The sequence below is a fragment of the Typopeltis vanoorti genome, chromosome 23 (genome assembly GCF_054136105.1).
Source record: "Typopeltis vanoorti isolate ZY-2024b chromosome 23, IOZ_Tvanoo_1.0, whole genome shotgun sequence".
Classification (NCBI taxonomy): Eukaryota; Metazoa; Arthropoda; class Arachnida; order Uropygi; family Thelyphonidae; genus Typopeltis; species Typopeltis vanoorti.
In genome coordinates, this window is record NC_143571.1 from 8,904,940 (window position 1) to 8,926,771 (window position 21,832).

The 21,832-nt window shown below is 36.1% G+C and overlaps 1 protein-coding gene across 5 annotated transcripts in view; it reads right to left on the minus strand.

Moving 5' to 3' along the window:
* The window catches only part of LOC150093607 (cyclin-dependent kinase 4-like), a 358,246-nt gene that overhangs the window by 240,857 nt on the left and 95,557 nt on the right, over window positions 1-21,832 (minus strand). Inside the window, exon 1 of one of the 5 annotated variants that reach the window (XM_090412880.1) lies at window positions 5,185-5,274. The exons of the other annotated variants lie outside the window; for them this stretch is intronic. The gene's annotated coding sequence lies outside the window, so the exon portion shown is untranslated. Of the gene's footprint in view, window positions 1-5,184; window positions 5,275-21,832 lie in introns of those variants that run through there. 5 annotated transcript variants of the gene reach the window in all.

Here is a 21,832-nt window from a genome sequence, read left to right on the forward strand (position 1 = left end):
ATGTCTCAGCAAGCAACGCCAGTACCACAATTGTTCATCTGGTGAAGAAGAACGTGGGTTTCCACAGACGCGTAGCCGCACATACTTAACGCCAAGCGTCGGGTGGAGTGGTGTAAAGCTCACCGCCATTGAAATCTGGAGCAAGCAGTGGAAATGCGTTCTCTGGCGTAATGAGTCATGCTTCGCCATCTGGCAATCTGGTGGAGGAATATGGGTTTGGTGGATGCCAGGAGAATGTTACCTGCCGAATTTATGTATGCCAACTGCATCTTTGTGTGTAGAAGGCATCAGGGTCTGGGATTGGTTTTCATGGTTCGGGCTGGACACCCCAATTCTAGTGACGGGAAATCTTAACGCTGCGGCTTATAATGGCATTCGAGACAATTCTGTGCTTCCAACTTCTGTGACATCAGTTAAGTGAAGCCTCTCCCCCTTCCTGTAACAAAACAACAATGCCCCCTTCCACAAATTGAGATCTTCGCAGGAATGACTTGATAAAATGGGTGTCAAAGAACTTGACTGGCCTGCATAGGGCCCTAATCTGCAACCCCATCGAACACCTGTGAGATAAACTGGAACGCCGAGTGGGTCAGGCCCAATCGCCCGACATCAGTGACCAATCTCACTAAGGCTCTTCTGGAAGACTGAAAAGGAATTACTGCAGTAACGCGCCAAAATTTAGTGGAAAGCCCTCTCAGAAAATTGAAGGCTATTATAGCAACAAAGAGTGGACCAATTTCATATTAATGCCTCTCATATTAGAACGAGAGTTGGGATGAACAAGCGTACGATATTTTTGATCGGATAGTGTAAGTCGAAACACTTTGCATGTTTCTACCTGCAAATAGCCGGATTATATTTTGAAATGACTTAATTTTCATAAGAATTTCCATAAAATTCATCCGGGCCAGAGTTCAAGAATAACTAGCAGACAAAACAAAACTAATGCTTCTGCTTACGCATGTTGCGAACGAACCTAAAAAATTGGACAAAATAAGTAATGAAATTAGATAAAATATGCATAAATACCGCTTATAGAATAGTAAAGTGAGGTTTTAATTACACTACTCTTCCCGTTCTGTAACCTAAATTTTAAAATACTACGCTCATTCATAACATTATTTCAGATATCAGATTTAAAATGAAAAAAAAAGTAAACAAACAAACAAACAAACAATTATACTATTTTATTTTGTAGTTTTAGGATTACGTCAAAGTACTAAGGAAATGAAACGAGTTAACTAACTGTAGCTGCATTCTTTACTTGGTTTGCAGCAGAAGAATTCCAGTGATCATCTGGGAAATAATTCCAAAAACCTATTTGTTTCAGACCAGATAACCCACTCTCAGTCGACAAGATTCAATGAATGACCTGTTCATGAACTGGATTTGAATCCCATTACACAGAATTCAAAACTGAAATCCTTCAACCAGTGAACAAGTGCAATTATAAAATAATAATAATAATAAACAGAATCATTCCAATAAGTTTCAATGAAATACTTATTTCCTTTCTCTGACGAAGATAATATCATCTCATAGAAACCTCCTCCTATGTAAAAAAGTATGCCATAGATTCGAGACCCTTCGGCACTTCTGCGCATGTCAACAGAAGGAGAATCCATTCCGATAATAGGGTAATCAATCCATCTCCTGGGATGAGTTGTTTATTATTATACGTCGGAAAATTAACTTCTCGTTTATGATCATTGTAGTTAACTATGTTGCTTGTATAACAGTTGGAAAATTTTACCTATAAAGCATGTGATTTCGCGTGTTGGCGACCAATTCGTCCGTCTTTCATTTCTTTCTCCCCTTCAGCACGAATCGACTATTCTTGGCAAGTGTCCAAGCGAAGATCTCTAAAGCGTGGGCATACTTTACTGAAAAAGCAAGAGACTGGCCGCTAGTTTATTGACATTATTTTTAATAATTGATACGTTGTAGCTGTTAATACTGCTAAAATTTCAGATAGGAATTTACATTCGCAACAATTAAAACTACAATGTCAGTCAAAGTCGCTGTTAAAATGCCACCAATCTCCTGTTCCCTGAGTAACTCGTACACTTTTTTTAACATATGTTCTTAATGAAATACCGTTATTATTTGGATGGAATGTGTAAAAAAGAAATCGGCGAATGATGCGATCAGTAGCGGTGTCTGCGATATTTTACTTTTTTTCTCCTCCCTTCTTTACAACCCTTCACTCCATTATTATGGTCCGATTACGCGGAAACTGTTCAGGGATCTGAAATAACATAAGACCCACTGTAGTTGAATGACTTATGTAAATGTCTCAAGATAAAGCGAACCCTACAATCCCCGCGTGATTTTAGTTAGATCGGGCTAAACTTCCTAAAATGACTGAATAACATAACAACCAACAAAAAAACTATATTCCAAATTTGGTCGAAAAAAAAAAAAACGAATAAACGATCGATCTGCAGAATTGTTTGCAGAGAAAGAGCTCCCATATGCAATTTTGCTTTCGGTTTAATCCAATTAGGCTGAATTTCTGAGGAAATTCAGCAACGCAGAAAAAATTTAAAAATTCCAAATTTGGTCGAAGGATGCAAGTTGAAATGTTGTCCACTGAGCAGGAACACTGCAAATTACATTTTAATTTATTTCTACGATTAAACCGAATTAAACAGAAATAAGTTCCGTCAGATTAAATGAGACTAGAAGTGTCTGCAGAAGAAGCGGCCTGTACAATCCCACTTCTTTATTTAAATACAACTGGTCTGAAATTCTTAGTGAAACATGAAATAAGAAATAGTTATATTAAATTGCGCCAAAATAGGTAACGATGTGATTTGTAAAAATGTCTACAGCGGAACCGATATATATATATATATATATAGAACATGAGTTCATATTCAGATAGAATATGATTCACTACCGTGACTCATGTTCTATATGAATGTTTAATCAGCATCTTCTTTAAGTAAACTTCGACTATCTCGTATATGACTACGACGAAAAGTAGGAAATGGGTGTGGATGAGTCATCGAAGTACACTGTCATGATGTCCATATACTTCGATGATGAGATATAATGGTCAGCATGCACAGAGCATTTTTATTATATCCAAAGATCACTACACATTATATTATTTTTATGGCTATTTAGACTATTTTTGTTCGGGAGTGCCCCTTTTATGATGTCATTGGCTTTTTACTCAAATTTTAGGGCATTACTGATGTTTTGTATAGACAGATATATGAAGCATTCGGACATACCTTAGTAGGATGTTGTTGGCTGTCTTATTGAGCAACATACTGGCGTGTGGCGATTATCATTCATCTGCTGTTAAAGGAAGTATGATTAAAGGAAGGGGGGTTTGGAAAATATGGGGTAGAGAGAGAGAGAGATGTGGGAGAATTATTGGTGAAGCAAGGGGTATGCGAACTTTTTCAAAAAAGCAGGATTTTTATATATATACAATATATTATTAAAAGTGGACAGATGATACTTTGGGAGTGTGTGTGGGGGGTAAACTAGAAATTTCAAAGTATTCTCTGCCCACCTTTAATAATATATATATATATAAAACTCTGGTTTCTTTTCAAAAAGTTCACATACCCCTTGCCTCACCAATAATTCTCCCACATCTCTCTACCCACACTTTTTTCCAACCCCTCCTTTCCTTTCAATCATACTTCCTTTAACAGCAGATGAATGTATATCGCCACACGCCAGGATGCCGCTGAATAAGAAGACAGCCAGCAACATCCTACAAAGGTATGCCCGAATTATTCCTCCTATATATTCTTCATATATCTGTCTGTACAAAACATCAGTAATGCCCTAAAATTTGAGTAAAAGTAAAAATAAAATTTGCTTAGAGGAATAACATGAGGATTTTCCCAGAAATAATAATTACATATTATGTTATATTTAGCTGAGGAGGGATGCTCGTGTTAGTCAAATCACAATTTAAAAACAAAGAACAAAATCTAGTCGAATCGGAAGAAGGCGTGCATTTCATAATATAAAAATCCTAACTGACTCCAGTAAACAAGCCCACCACTGAATACAAACAAGACTACAAATATTATGCCTTAGAGTTGCGACTTCCAGCACTCAATTTCTTTCTTAAAGAAATATTTTGCACATGCGTAGAGCAGTTATTCACGTTACAAGATTTTATGAGATAGTTTTTGACTCATTCTATTTGGAAGACTCCTTTATCACTTTCTTCATGTGCTTCACATTACAATAGTCCTGTATCTTCTTCATGGCAGTATCTAATAATTTCTTACAAATTTCTGAACTCAGATATTGAAATGGATGCTCATTTTTTTATAATAAAAACTGTTCAAATGTAATAATAATAGAAATGTAATAATAGTGATCTATACATCCCTTTCCTATACCAATTACTAGGTTTTGTCATACCCAATTAGCGATATTTTTTTTGCACCTAGCAGTAATAAATATCTTACTTTTACAAAACAACTACTAGCAATATTTTGTCCGTCTTTTTTTTTTCTTCTTGATTCTTCCATCCGAAATGACATTATAATCATGCTACTTTACTCAAAAAAGACGTTAAAATATTAATGATAATTAACTAACCATTATCCATTGACGATTCCAACTTTAAACTTAAATATTTTTTTTCTTTCTTTAAACATCCCTTCTTCTATTCATTAGAAGAAAAATCTCCCTTCATCGCCCTTTCTCTAAAAAATACAATGCAATTGTTTAAATCATGTGCTAATAAGCTTTCTCTTTTTCTTTCTCTCTTCCAACAACCTTAAGCCACATAAAATGTCAGTAATTTTAAATATGGTGCAGAAACAGATGCCTGCGTAAATGACCTTTATGAAATGCAAAGTGCAGAAAATGAACTGCATTATTCTTCGCATTCTACAGCACTTTACGATCCTGGTTTTAGGCTCTGTTTAGCTAAATGAAAGATACAGAATTACCTTTTCTCTCTGCCATAAATCCGCCTAAAATATTCCGTTTAACTAAAGATGGCCCCAAAAGCAGGATCGTACACTACACAGCTACTCATAGGAATGCCATCATTTTTATAATTATCATTTATGAAGCATCTAATAATAACCTAAAGCTAAAAGTCAATCCCGAGACTTACTGAAAGCAAAAAAGTAGCATGCCTTAAAGAAGGAAAATAAAAAATATAATAATAAAAAAAGAATAAAGGTTGATGACCTGAGACTTGCAGTATAAAGGAATCGCCACTCCCTAGATGTCGAATTACCAGAAGGGTAAGCGGATGTTTCGTGTTTCGGTTTTTTAAGACACCCTAGCATCGGAGGGAAAAAAAAAACAAAAATAGCTTATTTTGTTTTTAGCTCGAATGAATCTGATAGGCATCAGTTTGAAAACATCATCAGTTTGAAAACATCGTGTGTGTAATCGTGGAAGTCAGTTAAATACATTTCATGCGGAAAGAGAATTGTTTGGTAATTCTTAATTTAAACAGACTTTGATAAAAACGATATCACCGTCTACAGGAAGTTAATTAATAATTCAACTGTCGCACACTTGCGCCGTAAAATATTCCGAAAGCCTTGTATTTCTACTAATTGCTTATAATTTCTTTCTTCTTTTTAATGCCTTTACAGGCCCAAAGGAAATGAAGAAATTGAAAGCACTGTAATTACACAGAAATGTTAAAATTCATAACATGGCAAGAATCTTGAAATCAGTGTTTGAAATCATTGAAATCGTGCTCATGGAACTTTCAAAACTTCTCAATAACTTATTAACCGCGAGCGTGCGCGTGTGTGTAAGAGAGAGAAAATTTAACAGATATTTTTATGAAAGCATTCATTGGAAAGTATAAAAATAAATAAAGAGAAAAATAATGCGGTTTCATAAAAATCATTGGGTGCGAAAAGAACCGAATATTCATTTATGATAAATGACAATTTTAATAATCTCTTTTAAAGTATTAATACAATAAGTGATGTGTTTGCAATTAAATCCACTACGTTGGCAAATGAGTATTCAAATGAAGTACAGCTACGATATCATTGAATATTTAGCCCGGAAGAGCTCAATTCCAACAGCATTTCTGCAAATATACACATATATTAATTGAAACCTCAGATTATGACGAATCGACATGAAATATTGTTCCGTATTCAAATGAAGCAATTATCCATCAAACGGAAGTCAAACGAAGGATCGGCAGTCCCTGAATACAAACGGAATTCAATTATTCCGTTTGTATTCAGGAATTTTTCAAATTTGCGTTATACTAAAAGCGAAAATGACGCCGACCCTTCGTTGTGATGTGAAAGTATGAAATGAAATTAATGGATGATTTAAACTAAATTTTAATATACACAAAAACAAAATTTGATTTAATTTAATTTTACAGAAATTTAATTTCATCCAAAATAAACGATGTTTACACAAAATATTCACTTGAAAAGAACTTAATACTTGCAAGGAACGAAAGGGAGGAGAGGGGAATATATTTTCTCTAAAAATGCTTTCATTTAAGGATAATAAAGACTAAAATGACGGATAAAGTTAAAACGGATTATATGATTTTAATAAAATTATCAAAAATGTGAAACAATCGATTTGACGTTAAAGATTTTTTTTATATATATACTGAAGATGTTGACCATACATCGAGTCATTTGTCCCTACAGATGTCGCCACATAACACTGTTTAGCCCTTCATTCCAAATCATTAAAGCATCCAGTTCACAGCTCTGATCAGCAATCTAAAACTTGAAACTGTTTGTATTATTGCTATCTCGAAGTATTCTTTCATTCGCCACCTTTCTTTTTCTGCCTTCAATACCTCTCTAAAGCCTTACAACCTGCCAGGAGCGAAAGAGATGCTACATGCTGCGAGTGAATTCTGTCGTGGAATGACAGAAAACACCATAAACACCATTACATTACGCAAATTGTTACATGAGCGCTTAACGATCTTTAAACGAAGCTGTTTATTAGCTTAAAAAATTCACGCATGTATTTATTTTTTAATGAAGATAAGTTTAAGAAACCTTTTCTTCCCTTTTTTTTTTTTTATGTTAACTGACAAAACCATGAACATAATTAGGCTAAAGCAAGAGTTGAGTTCACGTGTTTAAAATTAACTATGTACAAGGCGGCTAAAGTCGCGAGACGAAGTACTGTATTATTGCATTTTCACCAACCAGTTCGTCTGTTTTGCATAATCAAAACCTCAATCTTCAAAATATAAAATTTCGTCTCACGCGAAATATAATAAGTAAGGAAATGCGAGCATGCAAATCACACAAAAGATGTATTTCATGAGCATTCTTGTACTTTTAAGACCGTACATTACGAAAAATGAACCTAGAACCGTTTTGGCATATGTACTGTAGACATCATTTTATTTTGACAAAAACTGAATTATAATGAACCTTTCATCAAAATAGTCTTGCACCCAATTTTTCTATAATTTTTCTATAAAAAGGCAGAGATCTATTGCTTTATAATTCGATAGTGAACTAAATACAGCAATGAATGTTTTGAAAAGGTGAACAACAGTCTTAGTTGTACATCTTAACATTTATCAACAGTCTTCTATATGGAATTTAAATTGGACTTGAAATTTCTAACATTTTAACCTATTCACAGAGATCTCAGAAGCAAGATATAAACAATGTGATAAAAGTTATAGCGCATTTATGATATGTCGACCTATTTGTTTGTTTGTTTTTTACTACGTACTCTAGATTTATATATAATTGTTTTGCACACTTTTGCACTACAAGTGGTCTGACTGAAATAAAAATTGGAAAATCTTCCCCAAATTTTAAAATACATCTTAAATATCAAATTCCATTCAGCTAGTGAAGAATTATTAATACACTTCTTTGAATTTTGCACGAAAGTAATAACCTAATAAAATAATAATAATAATAATAAAAAACATTAAAATCGAAACGCAGACTTGACGCGTATCTTTTTAAGCGCATCTAAGAATCCCAAATTTATTCCATACAGCCAAATCGAAGTTATTGCAATATATAATTCGACACAATTTTTACTTTGTATCCTTCATGGTCCAAGTTAAATAAAAACTGGAATAGCTCGACAGCTTTTTGTAAGGATTCAAAATATCTATCCAACAGCGTTTTCCAGAATAATCTGCATACAGACGGACAGAGAACAAAACGAATCGAATTCGTGTGACAATAACACTTTGGACAATAACACTTTCGCTGCGATGACCGCAGCAATCCTACAGAGCATATTTTCCACAAGCATATGATATAGAGATCAATTGGAATTTTGGACCATTCTTCCTGTAGGCACGCAATGAGGCCCCGGACTGTTGTGGGGGTAGACATCCCTTGACCTCACCTGACGCTCCACTTCATCCCACAAATGTTTAGTAAGGTTGAGAATCAGGGTTCTGTGAAGGTCAATCAAGTGTGGTGGCGTTCATGTTCACAAACCACGCAGTCACAGCAGCAGCCTTATGACATGGTGCGGTGCGTTATTATTGTCTTGCTGAAAGAGACAACGGTCAGTTCCACAGAAACGCCAAAAAATAGGAAGCATTGCATAGTCCAGACACCTCTCGGAGTTCAATGTTCTTGTCACCACGAACAGATGTCTGAGATCAAACCAGAAAAAACAGGATCATCACACCACCACCTCCGAATTTCATAAATGGGGTTACGCACTCTAGTTATAAAAAGATATTCACCAGACATCCGACACACCCACACCCGTCCATCTGCTCGGTAGAGGATATAGGGTGATTTGTCGTTCCATAATTCAACTTGTTTAAGCTTCCCACTGTACATGCTCTTTGCACCACTGAAGACGACGCTGCATGTTGGTTCGGGTAATGTTGGGGTTGCATATTGCTATCCTATACCATGGAAACGTATGTTGTAAGCCTCGGTTCTGACTGTGTTTGTGCAGATTCGTGTTTCCGTCGATGCCCGGAACTCAGCATTCATCAGCCCACGAGTGACAGTTTTTACATATTATCCTTTGTAGAAGCTTACAGTCACGTACGGTGAGTGTGGTGGGTCATACACTGAGGGTAGTACTTGTAGTTGACTGCCTGCGCTTCCATCTCAGTATGCATGGTATCATTGATTGGGAACTTGGGATGGCCTAATTTGTCAATAATTTGCCGAATAGATAGGCCTGCAAACGGCATCCTATCATAACACCTCTTTTAAACTTCGTCAGTTTCCTTTTGCCGCGATTTCACCTGAACACACACAAACAATCATATTCCTCTAATTTATACCGGCTATAAACACGTGACTCGTTACATGGTGCGATGTACTGCGCCCACGGGAGTGTCCGTTGATTTCTTTCCAAGTCGTGTAGTTATATTCCTGGAGAATACAAAGTTGAACATGAAATAATGTTTTTATTTTTTATTTTTTTAAACCTTAAAACTATTGATGGCATGTTGGAAATATAGTGGGGAATACAGGGAAATGCTACATAAACTGCACGAAAGGTATAGGTGCATTTAGAGGACGTTGAGAGGCAACTCAAACCCATACGACACATCTTTTACGGGTATCCATCTCCCTTATGAGTAATTCGAGAATATTCACTTACAATATAAAATTGCATTTGGGTGGTATTTAAAGAGTAAATTTCAAATTAGCACAAACACCTTAATACTGTCCGACCACAGAAGCGAGAGCCTTGGTTGGCACTTTGCCAAGAAGAGTCGATTCATGTTGAAGGGAGAAAAGGAATAAGGTGATGAACAAATTTGTCACCAACACGCGAAATCATGCTTAATACGTAAAATTTTCCAACTGTTGTACAAGCAAAATAGTTACCACTTTAAAAACTAGAATTTTTATAAAAGAAAAGCTAAATTTCCGACATATAATAATAAGAAAACACTCATTCTACGTAACGCATTGATTACCCTATTATTGGAATGTATTCGCCTTCTGCCATGCGCAGAAGTATCGAGGAGTCTTGCATCTGAGGTCGGACAGTACTAAAAAAGGGGTGAAAATATGTAAAGGCAAACGAGAGACCGGTGCAAGACATAAGTAGAGAGGAAGTGGATTGAGTACTGAGAAAAATGAAGGAAAGGCCGTGGGGGAAGACCAGATACTGGGGAAGTGTGGAAAAGTTTGGGCAGTGAGGGCGTGGATATGTTATGGGATCTGATAAGGAAAATAGCCCAACAGGAAAAGATACCAGAGAAATAGAGGAAAAGTATTCTCGTCCCAATCTACAAAGGAAGAGGAGATGTTCAAGACTGTGGCAACTATAGAGGAATCAAGCTGATGTCACACACATTGAAGATATGGGAAAGAGTAACTGAAGGGAGGATACGGCAGGAAACGAAAATTGGTGAGGAGCAGTTTGGATTTATGCCAGGAAGAGGGACAACGGATGCGATATTTGCGCTAAGGCGATTGATGGAGAAATATAGAGAGATGCAAGTGGAGCTGCACATGGTGTTTACAGACCTGGAAAAGGCATACGACAGAGTGGCCAGGCAGGAGGTATGGAGGTGTATGAGGAAGAAGGGGGTGTCGGAGAAGTACGTGAGGATGGTGAAGGAGATGTATGAGAGAACAGAAACTCAGGTCAGGTCTAGTGTCGGCATGACAGAAGGGGTTTCCCATTGTCGTAGGGCTACACCAAGGGTCAGTTCTGAGCCCCTACCTCTTTGACCTGATCATGGATGTACTAGTGGAGGATGTCAAGAAGGAGGCACCATGGAGCATGCTGTTTGCCAACGACATTGTTCTATGCGAATCATCCCGAGAGAAGCTTGAAAATACCCTGGAAGAGTGGAGAAAGGTATTGGAGGAGAGAGGCATGAAAATTAACCGGGAGAAGACTGAATATATGTCAACGGGGAGTGACGAGGATATGATCATACGACTTCAGGGTGAAAGGCTAATTTCAGGGAAGAAATTCAAGTACCTTGGGTCGGTCGGCGAGAGGAATGGTGACCTGGATGAGGAAATACAGCACCGAATAATATGCGGCTGGATGAACTGGAGGAAGATGAGCAGGGTCCTGTGCGACAAGAGAGTGAGTTGTAAGAGGAAAGATGGTGGTGAGGCCAGCGATGCTTCATGGCGCGGAGACGTGGCCTATAACAAAGGCACAGGAGAGGAAGATAGAGGTGGCGAAGATGCGGATGTTGAGATGGATGAGTGGTGTGACAAAGAAGGGCAGGATAAGGAATGACTACATCAGAGGGACAGTTAAGGTGGGACCAATTGGCAAGAAGATACAAGAAAGTAGACTGAGGTGGCTCGGACATGTAGAGAGGAAGGGTGGAAAATAGGCAGACCCAAGTTCAGGTGGAGGGATAAGGTGACAGAGGATCTTAGGGAGAAAGGATGGAGTCCGAAGGACGCCCTGGACCGGAGAACTTGGAAAAGGAAGGTTAAAGATCGGTGCGCCGACCCCGTTTAACATGGGATAAGGCATAGTGAAAGAAGAAGACTAGAGAACCATTATTTCAAAATGATTACTTTAGTGGTGTTTTTCGAAATTTATTACTAGAAAAGTATTTGTCTTTAATTTATAAAAAATATAACGAAGGTTTCGACCCGATTTTCATAGAAAACTGTATATTGTGAGCATGTATGCTTATGGAAAATACCAAAACATGCTTTTGGCATTTAAACCACTGTGATACCCCGGGCAGCGATTCTCCATCCCTGTAGCGTGTGCCAAATTTTAGAAAATTTAAAAGGTTTGATACATTGAATCATACGCATTTTAAAAATTAAATCCTCTACAGATGAATAAGTTTTATCAACGACAAAGAAATGTCCATTAAGCACTCCATTAAGGCGAAAGGATTTCATACTGGACTATGAAATCATCTACCACTTGAAGAGATTTTCTAAACATCCATGTCCACATTTAGATTTCACTCGGCCAACAAGATGGAGTAGATAGATCTCCAACGATTATTAATTCAACGATATCTTGAACGTTACCAACAACAACGATTTTTTTTTGTCATTATATGATACAAATTGTTATTAACTGTTCAAAGATTGCTTGTTGGCTCCCAAATCACATCTCCAGCATGATGTTGGTTATTTTATCCTTCTTCCTTCATAATTCCGACTTTTTTTTCTGATTTGTTTTTTGGGAAAGTATTGACTATCAGCTACTATGACTGCAGTGTAGATTTTTAAAAACTATAGAAAATCGGACCTCAACACTTCTCAAAGTCTTCGATGGATTCTGATGAAATCTTGAATAAGATTCTTAGTTAAATAATCTTCAAATTCAATTTCGATCCAGACGGGAAAATGAGGTCATCTTTTTGCATAATTATATTATCTGTTATTATGACAGAATACTTCCCACTTAAAGTTTAGGCTTATAATTATTCGCATAATGACTTCGAATTTATATTCTATTCAAATTGTAGGCGAGTAACGATCATTACTTATTAATTTAATAATTAACATGCTGAAGAGTATGTTTACTCAACAGCACTTTTAGTTAATTGTGAGAAGTAAAAGAACTGCACTCGAAAAAGGTCTGCGTGCATGCCAACGCCTCTTAAACCAGTATTTCCATCCTGAAGCCATCTATTCAATCTTTATCTGGAAGCTCCTAAAATCTCATACGGAGATGGCAAGATTTTCCCTCCCAGAAACTTCGGTTTTTCATACCACAAAACAGGTTAGTTACTTCGGGCCATAACTTTAAACATGCCAAAAAAAAAACGATCTAGTTCCTAAATATTAATTTTAAAAAATCGGAAACTAACTCCTCTTCCGAACCTGTCAAAATTCTAGCAATTCTGTTAAGCATTTTCAATCGAAAACTCGATTGCAGTGAGAAGCATAATAAACTTATAAAAGCATTTATAGGTTTAATTAAATGTGGATTATCAGGTTTTAATTTAGATAATATGGACAAGCAACGATATTTGAAGAGGGGGGGGAGTGGTAAAACGAACTAGTAGAAGAAAAGCTCAAATATATTGCATATAAAAATATGACTATCCAAAAAAAATGAAATAGATATTCTTACATAAGAACATAGTATGTTCAAAGTTAGCGTTGAAAAGAAGATTTTGGCACTATCAGAAATGGAACATATTAGAGTCAACATATGCACAAATGGTTGCTTTTCATAAGAAAAGTTCTTTTTAATAAGTGACTTTTTTTATAAGAAAAGTACACTGCAATTTAAAAAAATGCTAAAATGTTCGAATTTCATTTTCCAATTTAATTTGCGAAAAGACAGACCCCTCCCTAGCCTTCTTTGTGAGAAACCCCTTTGGATCTTAATATAACTTGTTACATGTAATATACCTTGGTCTTCAATACCACAATTTATTCCTAATACCAATTCAAATAATAGGCTCTTTATTCATTTTCTTTTTTTTGAGTGTGTGAGTTCTGTTGAATACTGAATTATGCCTGGATTGCTTTAAGTAATCCACACGCTAGCCACCTAGTTATCTATACTGCTTACGGTACATTTACTCTGGTTGACTTGAGTTAAATTATATCGTACGATCAAAATCGAAAATATCGACATTATTTGAGTAACTGTTCGACAAGGTTTTCAATTAGAATGTAATCAATCTGCTGTATCATTAACGTAATGGTACAGTTTTAGAACCTACAAGACATGAAGGAATCCGAAAATACCAAATGATACGGAAAGTTCATAGCAACACCTCAAAAATAAATAAAAGTAAAAATATATATATATATATATATATCGGAAATGAAATTGACAATAACGGAAAGTGATTTAGAAGTGCAATAAAAGCGTATAACAGGAAGTTATACGTTGTATTATAAAAATTCCATAAGTATGAATTTTTATAATACAATTATAAATTAATTATAATACACGATTGAAATCCTAAAACAATCACGAAGTGACGAAATAAACATCACTATTTTATTTCACTTTATTCTTATAGTTATTACTGCGGAATTTGTGTAAAACTCGTGTTTTGTTTCATTGCTGCGATTCGGCAAAAAACTGTCACAAAAGTGATGTTATCAATATGACATTTTTATATTCTCAAATAGTGTAGTCACAAAGAAATACAATACCTGATATATTTTTAATAAGTAATGAGAAATTAAGATTGCTATGCAGTACTTTGAAATTATATAAACATTACGTACATTATTATTATTATCTTCATCGAAGATGTAACTGGCTTGCTATTCCTCAGCTGCATTCCCTAAGGACAGGTATGTCTATTGTTATGTGTTCATCTGACCTGCGATGCGAGGAACCTTTATAGTTTTGCGCCGTTGACAGAATTCGAATCGACATCTGAATTGCGACGTTTTCGCGACTGAGCTACGTACGCTCCATAATATATTGTATAATGTCTGTTGTGTAGCAACAACGCAGATTATATATGTATACTACAAAGTTTAATATTTTATTTAAAATCCAGATTATTGTTCTTCTGCAGCTTTTCCCACTTAAGTAGGGTCGCTGTTTGTAGTGAGTCTCCTCCACAACCTCCTGTCTTATGCTGTAGCCACATCCAAGTTCTTCATCCTCAAGTCTTCCTCCACCATCTCTTCTTTGGCCGCCCGCGCTTCCTCCTCCCCTGCACATCCATCTGCATGACCTTTCTTCCCCCATATTCGTCCTCCCTCCTCATCACATGACCAAACCATCTCAACCTCGCCTCCTGTATCTTCGCTCCTAAGTTCGTAACTTTCACCGTTCCCCTTACATAGTCATTTCTCAGACGATCCTTTCTGGTCACACCGCACATCCACCTAAGCATTTTCATCTCCGCTACCTCCATCCTGCTGATGTTATTTTTCCTCAGGGCCACAGTTTTATTAGCATACGTCATAGCTAGTCTCACTACTGTCCTGTAGATTTTGTCTTTTAGATTGATCGGCACCCTCTTATCGCATAGCACTCCAGCCATCTCTCTCCAGTTCCTCCATCCTGCATCCCACTTCCTTCTCAGCCTCACCATCCTCTTTCATTGTTGAACCTAAGTATCTAAAGTCACTGACCTTCCTAATAATATTTCTTTCCACCTCCAGATCTGTCTCCTGGCTGCCATCCACTTTGCAACACATATACTCTGTCTTACTTCTGCTCAGTCTCATACCTCTCTTCCAGTACTTTCCTCCAACTTTCCAGTTTAGCTGCCACTACTTCTCTTGATTCTGCACACAGCACGATGTCATCTGCATACAACATAGTCCGAGGCGCGTCTTCTCTCACCTCCACCGTCACCAGCGTCTTCTCTCACCTCCTCCGTCACCACAATATTAAACAGGAATAGATTTTACCTTCTTCTACCTCAGACACCTCTAGACTTCTTGCCTTGGCACTCTATCATACGCTTTCTCCAGATCAATAAATACTAGATGTAGCTCCCTTTGCTTCTCTCGAAACTTTTCCATCACCTGTCGTAACCCAAAGATAGCATCTGTCGTCGATCGACCAGATCAATAAATATCAGATGTAGCTCCCGTTGCTTCTCTCGAAACTTTTCCATCGTCTGTCGTCGATCGACCAGTGAAGCCAAATTGCTCTTTTTCAATCTCCACCTCCTTCCTCAGTCATCCATCAAGAACCCTCTCTAGGATTTTCATTGTGTGGGACATCAATTTTATTCCTCTGTAATTCTTAGTCTTGTGCATCCCCTTTACTCTTGTAGATGGGGACAAGAGTACTTTCCCTCCATTCCTCGGGTATATTTTCCTGTTGACAAACTTTTATTAACAGGTCCCACAGCAGGTCAATTCCCTCTTTCCCCAGTGCCTTCCATGCCTTCACTGGAATCCTGTCAGGGCCCACCGATTTTATTAAAATCTTAAACTTTGTAGGAAAAACAAGATGTTCAAATCGAATTATTTGCTTGTAAGTGAAATTTGTTCTTTGAGGTGATTTATAAAGTAAGAAAGATGGTGCCACAGGGAAAACAAACCAGTAATTGAGACTTAACAGAGAAGAAAATTTTCTCGTCTATAGTAAGGAATAGCAAATTATTCACAATTTCACTCTTGCTGTCAAAGATCGCAAAGAGTATTATTTTAATACCCTTTGCGATCTTTACCTTACAAGTCAATGGTCGTTGTTGATACTCTCACTCCAGAAGTGCCCAAACCTGAACAGTGATCATTCTCAAATATGATTTTCAATTGCCGCTTTAGCGAACCACCCACCTGATACACTACGAGAGCAACGTTGTAAAATCGTTTACATGGTTATTTCACGTTTTTTTTAATTAAAGCAACAACTTATTTGCACACTCACATTCATCATCTCATTCTGCATCAAGTTTCTGGAAATCGAAATGAAAAATTCTCGTAGTCGAATGTATTGTCTATTTAATTGTCGGTTCCACGATCGAAACTGTAAAATACCCCTTATGGAAGTGTGGAAGAAATGCCGAAACCGGTCAAGTTTTCAATACGCGTATTTTCGAAAATATGACTCCGTCGGAGTTTAGAAAGATGTCAACCTTCGATTTCGGACGATATTAGCGTACATACTGAATATATTAGCTTTCATAATTTCTGAAACGTCTCTCTATTTGTAAATTAACCGATAAGGATAGAACATTATTTACTTTCATAATCATTACTGTCAGATTTTAAAAAAAAGAAGAAAATAAAAACGATAAAACAACGTAAATAAATAATTTCAAAACTTCCCTTGTAACGAAATTATTTGCAACCAATTAGAATAGCAAAATAGTATAACAGTATAATATAAAAAATTAATTATTTATATTTTTTTCATTTTTTAGCATTGCATTTGCTGAGGTATGAGGCTGATTATTAAAAATGAAAAAAGCTTGTATATTAATTTTAACTCTTAAAGGAGTTGTAATGTTGTTTTTAATTCAATATTATTTCTCAAAATTACGGCAACGCATTTCTGAGTGGCATCGTGACATTTTGCAGAAGAAAAATAAAACAAAATAAAAACATTGGTTGAATTATAGCTACTGACCAGAGGAATGATGCTTTCTGAACTTTTTTTTTTTTAAGATAATTCCTAAATCAGTCAATCTTTGGATAAACAAGTAAACCAAGATTTCCTTTCTTGGGTTAAGAACACTTGAATTTTAAATCTCACAAATCAGCTAATTCGACAGCGGAACAGTCGAATGAAAAGGCGTTAGAAGATTTATTTGTCCTACTTGTTATTTAAATGCAGTACATGACAAATGAAAAGCAATTGTCAATAATAAATTAACATAGATATGCATTTATGATTATAAGTTTAACTTGACTTGAATTATAGGTTATGTCATAAATTTTCAATGCTAAGATTTCGTATTTTCGATCGAAAGTTTCAAGTTGGGTATTAACAAGTGAATTCCTAGTCTAAATAGTGTGTTGCGATGATAAATAAAATCTAAAATGTAATAATGAAAAAATATTACGCAGTAGCATACAATTAACATTTTTATATTTAAATTCGGTACAAATACGAAATACAGCAGGTAGGTCATATTTTGCTTTTAAGTCACGAATGAGTTTTTTCTACTCAACTTCGAAAATAAAAAATATGCATCACTGCGAGAGGTGCTGATGAAAGAATTGCAATCGCTATTCAAGAAGAAAATAAAAAAGTAGGTTTTATGAACTATATAATGAATGTGATGAATATAATGATTTTTTTTTCTAATTATACACTATATTCATTAGATGGCAAATGCGTTCTACAGACAAATCAAGGCACAGGAAACTAAAATATTAAAATAATTATCAATAATCAATATATCATTAGTGCTGTAGATACTAAATTTATAGCATATCACAGTAAGTATTAATAATGTGTTATTAACATAACATGAGACAGAAGATGGGCTGCGAGTGTGACTGTGTACATGCCGATATTTCCGTTTAATGTGAATCTTGGGCTATCGCTTAGCCACAGTAACAATTACTCAATATATGGAGGCGATTCTACAGCGTAGTCACGAAGATGATGCGACAACTTAGCCTTAACCGCCTCTAGAATGCAAGGAACCTTTATAAGAACTTTTCAAATGAAGGAGAATTGGCCCGTCTCATACAAGCAATGACAGGTTTTTTCATTCTGCAAAATGGGCAAACGGGTCAGACAATACATACATTAACAGACCTAATATATTGGTTTCAAAGCCTTCGTCACTTCGATCATAATTCGAACTAGACTAAACTCGCCTTTGATATATTGGCTCGACTTCGATTTTTTGTTTGTTTGTTTCTTCCAGCACTGAGTAAGTCAATCTTTGACTGTGGCTATCTTCTTCTGTGAAAGAAAACTGTCATGTCAAAATGACAGAGGATGTTTTTGAAATAACAGGTAGTCCATTAGAAATGAAACTTGCACCAAATTATGGTCTGTTACCGAGAGGAAAAGTGACCTCACGATGTAAAGAAGAACTGGTTACGAAAAAAGATCTAGAGTTGGATGAGCATAGAAGATTGCTTTCTATTCTAGTTGTCCAGACTACAAATGCTCAAGTATGCAGGTATAAAAATTCTGCAGTGGCTACACTGCATAATTCAGAAGGTCGAATTCCAGATGATTGGAGCAGAGTTCTCATATTTGACATCTATAAAATAAAAATTAAAAAAAAAAAAAAAACTGGAATAAAGCTGAATGTGCGAATTACAGAGGGATTTCTCTAAGTGTTACAGGTAAGACATGCAAGCATACTTGAAAAGAGGCTGAGAAAAACTTTTGAAAAGAAACTGGGAGAACATGCTGGATTCAGGTCAAATAGAAGTTGTCAGGATCAGATTTTTAGTTTACGACAAATACTTGAGAAATCATGAAAATGACAATGATCTGTACTTAAGTTTTGTAAATCAAGAAAAGGCATACGACAAGGTGCCCAGGAAAAAAAGGTTTTTCAAAACACTATAGTTATATGCGGTAAATGGAACATTATACAGAGCAGTACATAGTCTATATTTAAGCTGTAAGTCAGCAGTTAGAATTGAAGGAAGTAAAGAAAAATGGTTTAATGTAAAATCAGGTGTGAGATAAGGATGCATATTATCTCTACTCTTATTCATCATCTTTATGGATCACATTATGACAGAAACTGGCATTACACCTGATATTAAAACCAGATAGCAAGCGTAGTTCTTTTCTTTATGCAGATGATGATGTACTACTAAAACACATTTAGTGCATGTCTCCAGGATTCGCTAACTAAATTGAATAATAGCTGCAATACATTTGGCATGAAATTCAGCAATAAAAAGACCAAAACTATGAAAATAGGAAAAAACATAGAAAACTACAGCTGCATTCTGAATGGCTATAGAACAAGTAAACTATTCCAAATATTTAGGTACAGTTTTAATTGAAAATGGCAAGTTAAATCTGGAAATAGATAGCAGAATAAGCAAAGTTGGTATGATAAGGAGAAAAATTAGCCAAAACACTAAACTGGTGATATACAAGACAATGTTCAAACCAGTTTCAAGTCAGGGATCTGAGAGTTAGGTTAGAAATAAAGCTCTCGATCAAAGATTAGAGACCATAGATATGAGATTCTAATAGATTAGGGGAGTGAACGGACGACGGAATCATGTTAAAAATGAAGACATTGGAAAGAAACTTGGCATTGCTTGTATTCAACAATGTGTGAGCAGGGCTGATCTAAGATGGTATGGTCAAAAAATGGGAGAGGAAAGGTTGTAAAAACAGGTCTTCAATGCCAAGAAGGCAGGAAAAACACCCAGAGGAAGAACAAAATACTGAATAAATCCACCAAGATCTAGGTGGATTTATTCAGTTAGAAGTGTCTTAGAAACACGAAATGTTAGATATGACAATACTGGCGTGCTCACAATTAACAGATTGATTTAGAGGATAACTGTTGATAGGAGATTAATAATAATGTAAACTTAATCATGTAGTGCTCTCATAGTAACCTCAACATTCCTTCGGGGTACATATCAGGAAATGAAGATGACTTCAAAAATATTACTTAATAAAAAGAAAATAAATTTGGTGCCAGTCTTCATTAATTTCATACAAAATAGTAAACAAAAAACTTCCAGAAACGTCCTGACGGTTTACAGTAGTTCCGTTAACTATCTCTGAACTTAACTAAACATACACACGTAACCACAGTAATAAGATTTTTTACTAAGTAAATATTTCGTCCTAAGTATCATAGGACATCTTCAGTACAGTTAATTCAAACAATACTAGGAATAGCATACAGTTAGGGCGCATGCTTACATTGGAATTCCTCTATGCGTGCAGTAGCTTGTTATAGAAATAAATTAAAATATATCTGAAAAAAAAAAACATAATTATATTAAAATGAGATAACATATAGAATTATGTTAGGCAATTTAGGATGGCAATTTCCCAGATTTTAGGGATAGTAAGAACGTCATTACGGTTCAAATTAGGTCTGTGACGTAGGGCTCCAGCACTTTCTTTATATAAACGTTCATGTTTATATGAAGATCTATGTAGAAGATTAGTCTTCTTCCAATGGATCCTATGGTTTGGATTTTCAATTCCGTGTTGTGCGAGGCCAGATTTCTGCGGTTTGATGAGACGGTATGGTCTTGATGTTCAGAAATGTGTTTGTTAATGGATCTGCCTGTCTGTCCATATAGGACAATTTACAGGAGCATGGGACCTCGTACGCCCCAGGTAGCATAAGAGGTGAAAGTTTGTCTTTAGGAGAAGGGAACCAATTGTGGATTTGATTGAATGGTTTGTAAGTAGTAGCCAGTTTATATTTCTTCAAAATTTTTGAAAGACGTTCGCAGATGCCTTGGACATACGGTATGGGAATCCTACAGGTTTGTTTTTGTCTAGGTTGATGTGCGGGGAAGTGATGGTGATTTTTTTGCGTTGATTTTGGATTGCATCCATTTTGTATGGCGATATTTGTGATTATTTCCAATTCTTGGTTTAAAGAACCTTCGGAGGAGCAGAATCTGTGTGCTCTGGTTACTAATGATTTAATGATGCCAAATTTCTGAGATGGATGGTGAGCAGAATTGTGAATGTAGCGTCCTGAAAAAGTTGGCTTTCGATAGACAGAGGTGGAGATGGAACCATCTTTCCTTTGGATCTGTACATCCAGAAAGGGGATACCCTTTGGAGATTCTTTTCGAGCGTGAATTTGATGCGCGAATGAAGAAGGTTGATTTTATCTAGGAACAAGTGTAGTTCTTGTTCAGAATGACCCCAGACAGCAAAGACGTCATCAACGTATCGTAGCCAGATTTTTGGTTTAGGATTAAAAGTGAAATTTTTTCTTCCAGATGTTCTAGAAAGAGGTTGGCTAGGTTTGGTGATAAGGGAGACCCCATTGCTGTTCTTTCCTCTTGCTTGTAAATTTTCTCTTTCCAAGTGAAGTATCCAGATATAATAACAAATTTGAATAATTCGATAATGTCGGATGGGAATTTCTGAGTTAGCAAGTCTATCGTTTCCTTATCGGACGTGTTAGTGAAGAGGGAGACAATGTCGAACTAATTAGCATGTCAGTTTCCAACAGTTGAATGTCTTTTATTTTTGCATGAAACTCTGTGGAATTTTTAATTGATGATGCTGAGTGGCCTATGAGAGGACGGAGAAGGTTAGATATATATCTTGATAATTTGTAAGTCGGGCTGCCAGTAGAATCCATGACAGGTCTGAGTGGAACATTATTCTTGTAGAGTTTGGTTAGACCGTATATTCTAGGAAGCCTGGCATGGTATGTCCTGAGTTTTTTTATTGTTTCTTGATCTAATGAATGAATTTCATCTAGTAGCTTGTTCAGTTTCTTGAGCTGTCTTCTTGTAGGATCATAATCAAGGTAAACAATTGGCTACCTTCTCCTAAAGACAAACTTTCACCTCTTATGCTACCTGGGGTGTACGAGGTCCCATGC